At 35.8% G+C, this 13,644-nt stretch overlaps 1 pseudogene; it reads left to right on the forward strand.

Annotated features, from left to right (window-relative positions):
• Window positions 1-4,938: 4,938 nt before the first annotated feature.
• On the forward strand, window positions 4,939-7,065 carry LOC149173045 (zinc transporter 2 pseudogene; annotated as a pseudogene).
• Window positions 7,066-13,644: the final 6,579 nt, after the last annotated feature.

A 13,644-nucleotide genomic window follows, 5' to 3' on the forward strand; every position in this document is an offset into this window, starting at 1 on the left:
GTTCTCTAATAAAGTGATATATAGTTTCAATATGCTTGCTCTTTTGATGAAACACGCTATTCTTGGATAGTGCAATCGCTGAGGTGTTGTCACAATGTATTGTTCTTGATCCTTGTTGTTTCTGCTTGACTCCATCAAGTACTCTTCTTAACTAGACTACATGACATGTTGCTGATGTTGCTGCTACATATTCTGCTTCTGTTGATGAAAGTGTCACAATGGGTTGCTTCTTATATGCCCATGAAATCACACCTGAACCAAGTTGGAACGCAAAACCAGAAGTGCTCTTCCTATCATCCAAATTGCCTACAAAATCACTATCTGTGTATCCAACCAATTCTTTCTTTCTTGTGCTTGCATACATTATGCCGCAATCTCTAGTTCCTGCTATGTATCTCAGAATTCATTTTCCTACACTGAAATGTGTGTCTTTTGGGGTCTCCATAAATATGGAAATCAAACTCACTCCTTGCATGATATATGGTCTTGTAGCTATGAGATACATGAGGCTACCAACCAATCTTTTGAATAAAGTTGGATTGACATCTGATCCTTCATCATCCTTGCTTAACTTTGTACCTGTTGCAACTGGTGTAGGGATAGGTTTGCAGTTTTATATCTAGAATATTTTCAACAAATCTTTGGAATATTTATTTTGAAAAATAAAAATTCCCTTTTCAGTTTGCTTAACTTCTATGCCAAGAAAATATTTCATGAGACCAAGATCTGTCATCTAAAATTCTTTCATCATGGTTGCTTTAAACTCATCTATGTCAAACTCACCTATGAAAATCATGTCATCAACATGTAAGAAAACAATCAAAATCTGTTCATGCTCATTTACCTTTGTGTAGAAGGTAGGCTCAATGTTGCTTCTGCAAAATCCATTCTTGATCACGTAATTATTAATTCTGCTATACCAAGCTCTAGGCGCTTACTTCTGTCCATAGAGTGCTTTCTTCAACTTGTAAACTTTGTCTTCATTACTTTTAACTTCATATCTTGGAGGTTGCTGCACATAAATTTCTTCTTCTAGAATTCCATTCAAGAAGGATGATTTCACATCCATCTGGTATACTTGCCACTTGTTCTGAGCTGCTGTGGCTAGAACTACCTGTACAATATCCAATCTGGCTACCAGAGAAAATGTTTCTCCAATGTCTATTCCTGGTTCCTGCAAGAATCCTTTTGCTACAAGGCTTGCTTTAAATCAGTCAATTTCACCTTTCTCATTCAACTTTGTCTTGTACACCCACTTCACACCAATGACATTTTTGTCCTTTGGTAAATCAACCAAATCCCATGTGTCATTCTTTTCAATAGCTTCAATTTCTTCATCCATGGCTTGCACTCAATTTTCATCTTTGATTGCTTCTTCAAACGAAGAAGGTTAGAAATACAACAATGCAAAATTTGAACTAACATCCAAATCATCATAAATATCTTTCAAACTTCTCATCTTTCTCTTACCATTTCTTGATTCATCATCTGATTGGTTGCTGGGAGAATCTTGATTTGTTGATCTGCTTGAAGATCCATGCTTCTCTGAAAATCTTGGAGTCCTTGATGGTGTGTCTCTGTTTGGTGTCTTCACCTATGATTCTTGCTACTCCTTTTCTGCTACATCATCTTCTTCCATCAGTGGCACTTGTGCATCAATTGTTTTGTCTACAGTTCCATTCCATGACTCTTGTTCCTTGAACACAACATCTCTACTAATTATGGTCTTCTTTGAGATAGGGTTATACAATTTGTAAGATTTTGATTGCTCACTATAACCAATGAATATGCATTTTTCACTTTTATCATCCAATTTGCCTCTTCGCTCCTTAGGCACATGTGCATAAGCTACACATCCAAATACTTTAGGATGAGATATGCTACAATACATACCTGGCCATGCTTGTTCTGGTACTCTGTTCATCACACTCTTTGTAGGAGATTTGTTGATCACATAAATAGCACATGCAACTACTTCTGCCCAATACTCATTAGACAAGTTTTTGCCTTTCAACATGCTTCTTACCATGTTCATAATTGTCATGTTCTTTCTCTCTGCTACACCATTCTGATTTGGTGTGTTCCTGGTTGTAAACTATCTTCTGATCCCATGTTGTTTGTAGTAATCATGGAATGCCTTTGAGTCATATTCTCTACACAATCTGACCTTAATACCTTGATCTGTCGATCAATTTGGTTCTCTGCTAAGGCTTTGAATTCTTTGAACTTTGCAAAAGTTTTAGACTTCTGCTTCAAAAAGTAAACCCAAGTCTTTTTGTTGTAGTCATCAATGAAAGTGAGGAAGTAGCAACTTCCACCAATCCACTGTGTCCTCATAGGTCCACACAAGTCTGTATGCACTGTCTCAAGAGGTTGCTTTGCTCTGTATGCAACTCCCTTTGGAAAACATTCACGGTGTTTTTTCCCAAGATGCAACACTTACAAGTATTGGCAGTCTCTTTGATGGGAGGTAATCCTCTGACCATATGTTTCTGCTGCAACAATCTTAAACCAGAAAAGTGCAAGTGTCCAAATCGAAAGTGCCATAACCAATAATCATCAGAACATGCAATTGTAAAAGAACTCACTTGACCACTGTAATTCAAAATGAGAGGAAAGAGTTTGTTCCTCATCATCTGCACCTTTGCTATCAGTTGCTTGCTTGGGGGCTTGTCATATATAACAAATTCTTGACCTTGAAAGATAACTCTGTATCCTTTTTGTGTCAATTGACCAACACTTAACAAATTATGTTTGAGACTAGGAACATAATATACCTCTAAGATTGTCTTTGGCTCCCCCTGCTTGGTCAGAATGTTGACCACTCCTTTGCCATCTACTTCCACAGTCTTGTCAGTCCCCAACTTTACCTCTATTTTCACAAATTGATCGAAATTTGCAACCAAATCCTTGTTGCCTGTCATGTGGTTACTGCAACCACTATCTAACAACCACATAGTAGCAGAAGGTTCATGCATGGTATGGCAAGCTAGGAACATAGAGTTAGTACTCTTTGTAGTGACATTAGCTCTCTGGTTCCCTTGATCGGCGATTTTCTTCCCGCAATCATGAGAAAAATGCCCAAATTTATTGCAGTAATAACATCTCACCTTTGATTTGTCAACTCTTTGATTATTGTTGAAGCTTTTTTAGTTGCTTCCATTTGCATGTTCATGATCTTCTCGATCATCTCTCTGACCACCATATCTTCCACTTCATCCTCTGCCTCTTGTTCTACTTCTGCCTCGACCTTTGTCTCTTGAAATAGAAACCTGACTTTTGAAAGCGGTCTCTAAAGTGGAATCCTTATTTCGGTCTATTCTTGCCTCATGTAATAGAAGTGATCCCATAAGATCATCAACTATCAATGATGCCAAACCCTTGGCTTCTTCTATGGCTGCTACCACAACATCAAATTTGGTAGACAAATATTGGAGGACTTTGTCAACCACTCTTTGATATTTTATATCTTCACCATAAATATTTAACTGATTTACAACACTTATGACCCGATTCATAAAGAATCGATGTCCTCTATCTCCTTAATCTACAGACTTTCAAAATCTCTCCTAATATTATGCAACTTAACAATATTGACTTTGGCAATACATTTATAGTTTGTTTCCAAAGTATCCCATGCTACTTTTGTTGAACACGTGGTCATAATTTTCTGCAACATTGCTAGGTCCACTCCCTGTTGAATAAGCTGCAACGCATGTGCATTCTTCTTCTTGTCTTTCTTCCATTGTTCCCTCTCTGCATTAATGAGAGCTTGTTCTTCTTCTTCGTTCATAGGTTCTAAAAACCCAAACTTCACATAATCCCAAACATCATGTGCTTGCAACGTGGTCGCCATCATAATGGCCCACACATCATAATCTTTCCCTGTAAACGGTAGGAACTGGGCTGCAAATTTGAGAAAACCATATTTCTCCAAAAATTTCTCTTTTTAAAAATAATACCCTAAATTTCTCCTTTGTAAAACTCTTTTTCAAAAAAATAATACTTCTTTCAATAAAACCCTAAGTATTTTTCTTTTTATATAAAAAAAAAACTTTATAATAAACCCTTTCGTAATCTTTTTTTGAAAAATACGTTTTTATTTTACCACACCTTATATAAATTTAAACGAATTACGTGAACCTCATAAAACAATCACCATAAATATTCATGTTAATCTCATAAAAATTTTATGAATAACGTAAACCTCCTGTAACTTTTCGTTTCCAAAGAGGAACAACCCACGTGAATATGACAAAGGTACTCCACGTGAAAAAATACGCCTTTGAAAACTTCCAGAACTCCTTTGAAACATCAATGAATGGTTCACGCTATATGCGTGCTAATCTCACACAGAGTGCTGTTTTTTCTTGCTTTGATACCAATTTGTTGGAAAGGCAGAGAAGACAAAACACAATTCACACATAAAACATGAGCTGGTGCTCTTCTATTGATCACACAAAACATAATGACTACAATGAACCTGGTGAAGGGTATTTAAACCTTTTCCAACTAACTAATTACCTAAAATATCTTGACATGAAACTACATGCAATCTCACACTCAAAATAGTCTGTCACTTAGCTTACTTGACTCAACACTCAAACACTCAATCATGAAATCACTCAGTTAACCGACTCTCTATTTTTATCTAACTCCTCAGGTAGGAGTAATTATCTTTTTTTAACAACAGAGACTGCCTTTGGAGATCCGTGACTTGTAAGGGGATGGTTGTCCGTCATGTGATACAAATTTGAGGGTACACAATAAGACGAGAGGATTGTGTCATCTGGGGATGGAGGGAATCAAACTATGGGCAAAAAAGTCAATGCCCATCGGTGGCACGCAAAAGGGATCGACGACTTGAGGGCAACATTTGAGCGATGGTGAGGCAGTAGAAGGGAGGAGATACAAGGGGTGGCGGCGGGAGGTGATAAAATGGTCGTGGGAGGGGCATCTCCGATGGTAGGTAACGATGTGGCTGGCTTGGAGGCAGTTATCTTTGACTTAGTGGTTCCAATCCTTGGTGAGAATGTAGCTTTGGCTGCTGTTCCAATAAGAATAACGGAAGTACCATGTTTTGTATGTTCAGTCCTCGAAATTTAGCAGAAACCACTTGCCCTTGTCGCTGCCTGACCCATCGTCAAGTGGAAAGTATTTCTTGTTGTACTATTTTGAGACGACAAGACGGTTCAACTTCCTGACATCGTTGGGCGTGATGGCCTTGTCGAACAAGTACTCATGGGGTTTTGTCGTTGTCGACCACGCGATGTCGAGATAGGCCGTAGAAGAGGAGGTCATGTCATTATTTTGAAGCTCTTCGTTGTAGGTCAGCCCCACATCAGAAGTAGAGAAATTGCCATTGCCCACAACCTATAACTCATACCATAAACTCAATGTCAATCCCAGAATCGACATAGAGAAAAGTAAATACAAAATTTCTTTGCCACAAATCTGATACAAAGTAATTTGTAAATCCCTGATCCCACATAGCCATATACATATTCCAATGGTCAGTACTCAATCCATGTAAGTACAATCACCCACATGTCCCAACCATTATGCCCAAATTCATACATAACGAGTATATCACATTGACTAACCTTCAATATTAACTCGACGATTACTCATCTGGCTAGGGAAGGTTGAACTCGTAGACATACTCATTCATCCTCACTAAGAAAGGTAAGGGAGGAAGGAAAGGACATGAGAAGGAAGAAGACCAAGAATCTCTCGGCATTGAAAAGAAAGTACCACGAAGACTTTAAGTCACATTGGAAGGAAGGAGAAGGTTTAACTCCCTCACTTATTAAGAGGTGTTGGAATATCTAATCCCTACTTGTCTCTAGATGTGATTCTCACTAAGTAAAGGAATCTGTTCCTAATAGTTAGGATCCATTTCCTAGTTTGGTGTGTGGTTGAGAGATATACTCAACCAATAGATTGTGTGTCCAAAATAGTCTCCCTATCTTAAGAAAACATTCGTGTATATATGTAATCTTATTTTTAATGAATAGAAGATAGATATTGTGCATATTGATATTTTAAGTTGGTATTGCAGCCTTGAGTGTTGGCCCCTTGTGGGCTTGGCCAGTCATGGGTGAGGAAAAATAAAAGAGTGTATTTGTATTGCTTTATTTTTTCTCTTTAAGTTTTCCCATCATCTGTGCGCATGGCATCTCTATTGTCAGATCTGTGGAGGAGTTGCAGAGACTGAAATGGATCACCTGAAGAGGAGCTGTGGAACGTTGGTGTGGATCTGGTGATCTGCAAACGTGGTGTGTCTGCTAGTCGGGAGAGAGATCCGATCAGGAGGCAATAGATCAGTTGAGCCGGCGATGCAGTGGCTACCTTTTTACCATGCTCACAGACGTCATCGTCGTTTGGGTGTATGAGAAGCAAGATCAGCCGAGCATCCATGGTGCAAATCAGGTTGAGAGAATCGCCGATATTGGTGACACAGAAAGTGGAGTACCCACACACACAGGCGAGACACCCCTCAACATTCAGGAGGAGGTCCCCCAAACACCGCCCCACATAGACAGACAAATGAACATGATGAAGGGGACATCATTGATAAAGAGGACCTCTCTGGGAGACAACTTATTGCTCATATTGGCACTGATCTTCCATTCTGTCTTTGAGGGGATCGCCATCGGTGTTGCAGCGATGAAAGCTGATGCATGGAGAGCGTTGTGGACAATGTGTTTACACAAGATTTTCGCTGCAATTGCGATGGGGATAGCCCTGTTGCGCATAATTCCCAAGAGGTCGTTCCTCTCATGTGCAGCATATGCTTTCGCCTTTGCGATTTCGAGCCCCATTGGAATTGGTATTGGAATACTTATTGATGCCACTACATAGGGCCGTATAGCCAACTGGATTTATGCAATTTCAATGGGTTTTGCCTGCGGTGTTTTTGTTTACGTTGCCATCAACCATCTTCTGTTGAAAGGAATAATACACAACCCGCAAAACCGTATCCACTTTGACAAACCATTTTACAAATATTTGGCTGTAGTTATTGGAACCGAACTGATTGTAGTTGTCATGATTTGGGACTAGCAGAAATTTGCCTAGATGGTTGATTCCTATGTCGGCAGAAACAATGATGATTCAATTGTTTCTTGTTATTCTCTCAGCATCATACAACCTGAGAACTCTGTGGTGGAGATCAAGTCTATAGACGATTTGTATTTATCATGTTTATGGTCAGCATGGAGCTGCATGTTCGAGAGGCAATTGCATGATAAGATATTCAACATGACCTATTTGGAGAGCTGTTGGAAAGCGTATTCCAAGATCTGGAGCAATGGCGCGGACTGGTGTCGCATGCAACAATGGTCGATCAGTTTGACTTCAACCCATGAGGTGTGGCGACTTTGGAGCTCCCATGACTCCTCAAGGCTTTCCTGATGGTAATCATAGAAATCTTTGGTCATGATAAATGAAATGTGTTTCTCAATTTTCTGTAAAGAATATCATGTTGTTTATAGATAATAGAATTGTCTTGGAATTGATTAATATATTGAGTCTATCGAACTCAATACGATGTGTAGTGATTTGGATAGAACTGGCTACTCTAACCAATCACTTGTGTGGAATATGGAAATCCAAGATAACTATTAGACAGATGCCAAAGATAATGTTGAAGATGATATGAACAATTGAAAAGAGGAGGCAAAGGAGCTACATCAAAATATTAATGGAGGATGGACAACTAAGTTAAAGTTTGTCTGAGTTTGTAGAATAGACTCTTGATTGTGATAAAGTGTGAGTCACACATTGTAATCATAGCAAATCTACATTTCATAATTTTTTTTTGGGACAGTTGTGGTCCCTAAAATGTTTTATGTACCTAGTATCTTCTTAAGCTTCGAGTATATTAAAAGGGCATATCATTGTAAGACCTAGAGAGGCATGCATACCCCTTTCTTATGTGTTCCCTAGTGACATCAAGTTGTGGAATCAAGCACTCGGTAGGTACAAGGGTGGCAGGGGTACTCGTATCTAAGCTTGACATGTAATCAGAGAATTGAGTCTTCGATTAATGGAGGAATTGAGAGATGTAACATATCTCATAGTGTAATGGACCAAGTCAAAGAAGTTCATTAAGAAGTGGTTGAATGATGTATGTGAAGGACTTCCTAGTACACTGGCGGTTGGGAACCCATGCATTCTGTTAGATGGTTGTCCCTTTATATGGACACCTATAATTGAATGAACAAAGTACAAGGTGCAATTACCATATTTTAAATAGAGACTAGGGAAGGTATAAAAGAAGGCTATCCCTCTGATTAAGCTACTTCATTAAGCAACTTATCTAAAAAAGTTGAGAAGAGAAGCTAGAAGAGGAAGCCTTACCTCGACTCATCTAACGGAAACATTCTGGGCACAACGACAAAAGTGCCATAAATGCTCTTGTTCACTCACATCAAGCGCCACGAAAATTCAGGAGGAATGGATACTCGGGAATGACACAACGATTGATGAGTAAACTAGCGAATGCTAATATTTATAAAAGAACTTTGCTTCTACGTACAAAGACTTGTGTTCTCTGTTCGTCGAGCATAAATAGACACTAGGGTTGCTGACTGGTAATTTCTTTGTTACTATGGATGTATAGGATTGGAATGCATTTTACTGGCTCAAGTTTGACACCCAGCCCATATTTCTATATATAAATAAAATATCGAGTATGGAGTATCGAGATTGGATGTCCTTGTCGGAGTCATAACGCGGAGCTCCCGCGCACAATTAAATTAAAATAAGGTCTTTCCGGGGCAGTGGTCTTTAAAGAGACTTTTTGGAAGCTTTTTCGGTGGTTTTTCCAGTCAAAATCCGGCAGCAATTTATTGGAATCGAAAGTTTGATAGCTAATTTCTGCACAATCAAAGCGTCCCAGTGGTTTTTCAGGGTGCTGAATCCAAATATACAGTTAAAAAACCATTTTAAATAATACAAATCAAGATTTAATCTCAATTTTTTCCGCCGGATTCCGTTACCGGAATCTCCAAAAAGTCGCACTAAAGACAACTTCCTTTCTGTATACTAATCCCGCGGCGCACATCTAGACAATGTAGTCAAATATGGAGTACAATGATAGTTTTTTCTTCAAAATTAAGGGTGAATCCATAAATGTTTTCGTTTGATTGATTCCATCGGTTTTCAGCAAATTTGACCAAACTTAGACTGGAAACTAATTTAGAAAAGGGTCCTGAAGTGAGGTTCTTGGGTCCTTCACTCTGTTTTCCTATTATGTCCAATTCCATCGGATACCCTATTTTGTTGAATTAAAATCAAGTCTTTTTCCGTACGAATCCCGCGGCGTCTCCGAGTTGCGGTTCCCCATTACTGGGCTGTTGTCTTTGGTCCCCGAACACACTTCAGTGCAATGGCGCCATCGGCCTTGTTACTTGGCAGCGCCTAACGAGCCATATATCAAGTATTAAATGCACCCGGAGATGCACGCGACATAACTCGTTAACACGTAAAATGCAAAACTCGTCACTAAATAAAAAAAGGCATTTTGCGTGTTAACGAGCTATGTCGCTTGCATCTCCGGATGCATTTAATACTTGATATATGGCTCGTTAGGCGCTGCCTTGTTACTTTGCCCCCGAAATAGTGCACGAGGAACGAGGTTACAGCCGGCACTCCACCCGCTAACCTATTTTGTCGATTTAAAATCAGCGTTCTCTCGGAACGAATCCGGCTGCATTTGCAAGTACGCTTCCCATTACCTGCTATCTTTGGAGAAATAAAACGCGTCAGCGCAATGATGTCAGCGGTTCTTGTCATTACCTTCATCGTGCAAGAGGAAGGAAGTCACCAGAGCAGCGTGGTATTGGAAGACCAAAACGCTTTGTCTACGCCGTCAGAAAGTTACGAAACCACAAAGGGTCAGTCTCGTGAAATGGATTTGATAAGGCCGTAGTCGCTTTTTTTTTCCTCGAAATTATAGAAATTATGGAAATTTTGTTAAAAAAATTGATAGGGATTTTTGGAAATTTAAATAAAAGCTGTCAAAATTCATAATTTTAGGTGCTTTAAAATTTTTGATGGTGTTGAATCTATATCCACTATCAAAAACATGTTTCAAACACTGACTTTATAAGTGTTTTTGAAAAAAGATTGCCTGCCACTTTTAGCCGTCCAAACAATTCCTCGGCTTCCAACTCCTTTGATAAGTGTTGTTTGGTTAACGTTCCATTGTGGGTTTTGGAAATATTCTGAATTCAAATTGCAACGGTGAGTTTAAACAATTGGTCTCATTTCTCTATTTTTGAAATATCTTGACAAATTCTAATCAAATTAATTTCAAATATATTTAAGAGAATTGAAATATCTTGACAAATTCTAATCAAATTAATTTCAAATATATTTAAGAGAAATCCACAACGGTATATATGATATTGTTTAGGAATAAATAAAATTATTAAAATAGTTAATAGTAACTGTACAGCATAAAGATATTAATATATTTATTAGAGCAATTACATTTGAAATACTTATAGGTGCATATAGATCACATGCACAACAATATTACTAAATATTTTATAGGTGCATATAGTTCACATGCACAACAATATTACTAAATATAGTTTCATAAAGATATCATTATATCTACTAGCACAACTACATTCATAAATGTAATTGAAAAACATCTATATATTAATGGAATAGATATAATATTAATGATAATATTCATATTCATATTCATATTAAAAATATATATAATAATAATATTACAAAAATAATTGTTATAATAAAAATATTATTATAATTACAACTAATAATTATTATTAATTTATATTAATTATTCTTAATTAATAATAATAATAATAATTATTATTATTATTTTGTAAGTTTAGGAGGACTACATCTTCATCATGTCCAATATATCACTCCGATAGGGGCGGGGTACTGAACCGGTGACTTCACATCAAGGAGTGTCCTAATAAAGAACCTGATCATCGTCTATCCAAAACCCTGTAGATTATTCATTAATATTATTATTTCTATTGTTAACTAAATTTAATATTATGTTCATATTTTTCAGAAGAAATCACATAGAGAACAAAGGGTCAACGCCTTTCGAACCTAGATCTAGGTTCATCATCAAGATCAGGATGAGGAGCAAGATCAACTGAAAAAAATATATAAAAATCTTAGAGATGCAAGGGTAAATTCCCAATGGCTATATATTTCATTTTATTTTATTTTTATTAAAGTTAAAGGAAGAAAGTCAAATTAGTTAATTTTGAAATTCAATGTGATATATATATATATATATATATATGACTTTGTTCTTTTAACATTCATAAAAATAAAATAAAATGAAATATATAATCGTTGGGAGTTTATTGTTGCGTCTCTAAGATTTTTATATATTTTGGTCAGTTGATCTTGCTCCTCATCTCGGAACTGATGATGAACCTAGATCTAGGTTCGAAACGCATTGACCCTTTGTTCTCTATGTGATTTCTCCTGAAAATATGAACATTATATCATGAATCACAGAAGCATAAAATCTGAGATTAAATTTAATATCGTTATAAATTAATAAATATTAATAATAATTAATTAATTCCTTAATTCAAGCTTATGTAATCCATATTTTGTATATTGAAATTATTTTAGTAAAACTTACATAAGAATTTTAGTTTTCGAACAATCATGTGGTTCCTTGTCACGACTAAGATAGAGAGCAAGTGATTAAATAATGAAGACTATGGAAATAGAATTTCAATAGATAGAATAAAACGTTCAAATTATGATATTTTTTTATTTTTTATTTTTTTAAATAAACAATAATGTTGTTGAATATATTATTTGATTCAAAATCAATAATAAATTTAAATAAAGATTAAAAATAGAAAGAAAAAATTAGTTCATATTTAGTTCAATTTTAATCTTTATTGTAATTAATTAATTATTATTATTATTTATTAAAAAATATAAATATTGTTTTTCTTATAATTTATCTTAATTAGTTAAACCTAAGTGATTTATATTAAACCCAAGGGATTAATATTATAAACTCAAACTATATAAACCCTAAAATAATCATGGTTGACCATTGTTTACGATGGTTGATTTTATTATTGAGATAATCTTTGTCGCAATGCAACGTTCAGCTATGGTTGGCCATGGTTTACAAAGATTGATTTTCATATTGAGACAATCTTTGTCACAATGCACCGTTGGACCATGATTGACCTTGATTGAATTTCATATGGAGACAATCTTTGTCATAATGCGACATTGGACCATGGTTGATTTTCATGTTGAGAAAATATTTGTCTCAATGTGAAGTTGGACCATGGTTGACAATGATATAAACCTAAGGTATTTATATTAAACCCAAGGATTAATATTATAAACCCTATGGATAATATTATACCCTAGAAATATGAACCCTTAGATAAACTCACCCTCTTATCGATATTATAAATCCAAAGGAATAACATTAAATCCAAGGGATTAATATTATAAACCCTAGGTATATAAACCTTAAGCTAAATATTATAAAGCCTAAAATAAACATTATTCACCATGGTTTACCATGGTTGATTATCATATTGACACAATCTTTGTCATAGCGTGATGTTGGAACATGGTTCACGATTGTTGATTTTCATATTGAGACAATATTTGTCACAATGTGACATTGGACCATGGTTGACCGTGATTATAAACCAAAGGGATTTTAGTTAAACCCTAGGATTGATATTACCTTGTGAAAAAATTATAACCTAGGAATACAAACCCTTATATTAATAAACTAAAGGGATTGATATTATAAACCTAAGGATTAATTCTAAAACTGTGAGCTACTCTAAATCCAAGGGATAAACATTATAAATCCAAGGTGTATAAACCCTAAGATAATATTATAAACCCTAAAATAAACATGGTTGACCATTGTTAATTTTCATATTGAGAAAATATTTGTGAGAATGTAATGTTGGACCATGGTTGACCATGGTTGAGCATGATTGATTTTCGTATTATGATAATCTTATTCACAATGTGATGTTGGGTCATGGTTGATTTTGATATTGAGAAAATCTTTGTCACGTGTGACGTTGGACCATGGTTGACCATGATTATAAACCCAAGAGATTTATATTAAACCCAAGGATTCATATTATAAACTCCATGAATAATATGGCACACTAAGAATATGAACTCTTAAATTAATAAAACGAACATATTTATATTATAAACCTAAGAGATTAATACTAAAAATCTAAGGATTATAAACCAATGGGAATAACATTAAAGCCAAGGGATTAATATTATAAACCCTAGGTATATAAAACCCAAGATAAATACTATGAACTTTAAAATAAACATGGTTACCATGGTTGATTTTCATGATGACAAAATCTTCGTCACAATGTGAAGTTGGAGCATTGATGACCATCATTGATTTTCATATTGAGACAATATTTATCACAATGTGACATTGGACCATGGTTGAACAAGGTTGACCATGAATATAAACCAAGGGGATTTATATGAAACCCTATGATTAATATTATAAACCGTATGAATAATATTATCCTCTAGGAATATGAACCCTTAGATTAATAAACCCAAGGGATTGATATTATAAACCCAAGGGATTAATTCTAA

The sequence above is a fragment of the Pinus tabuliformis genome, chromosome 4_2 (assembly GCF_031772625.1).
Source record: "Pinus tabuliformis cultivar Carrire ecotype Pingquan chromosome 4_2, CPIR1, whole genome shotgun sequence".
Lineage (NCBI taxonomy): Eukaryota > Viridiplantae > Streptophyta > Pinopsida > Pinales > Pinaceae > Pinus > Pinus tabuliformis.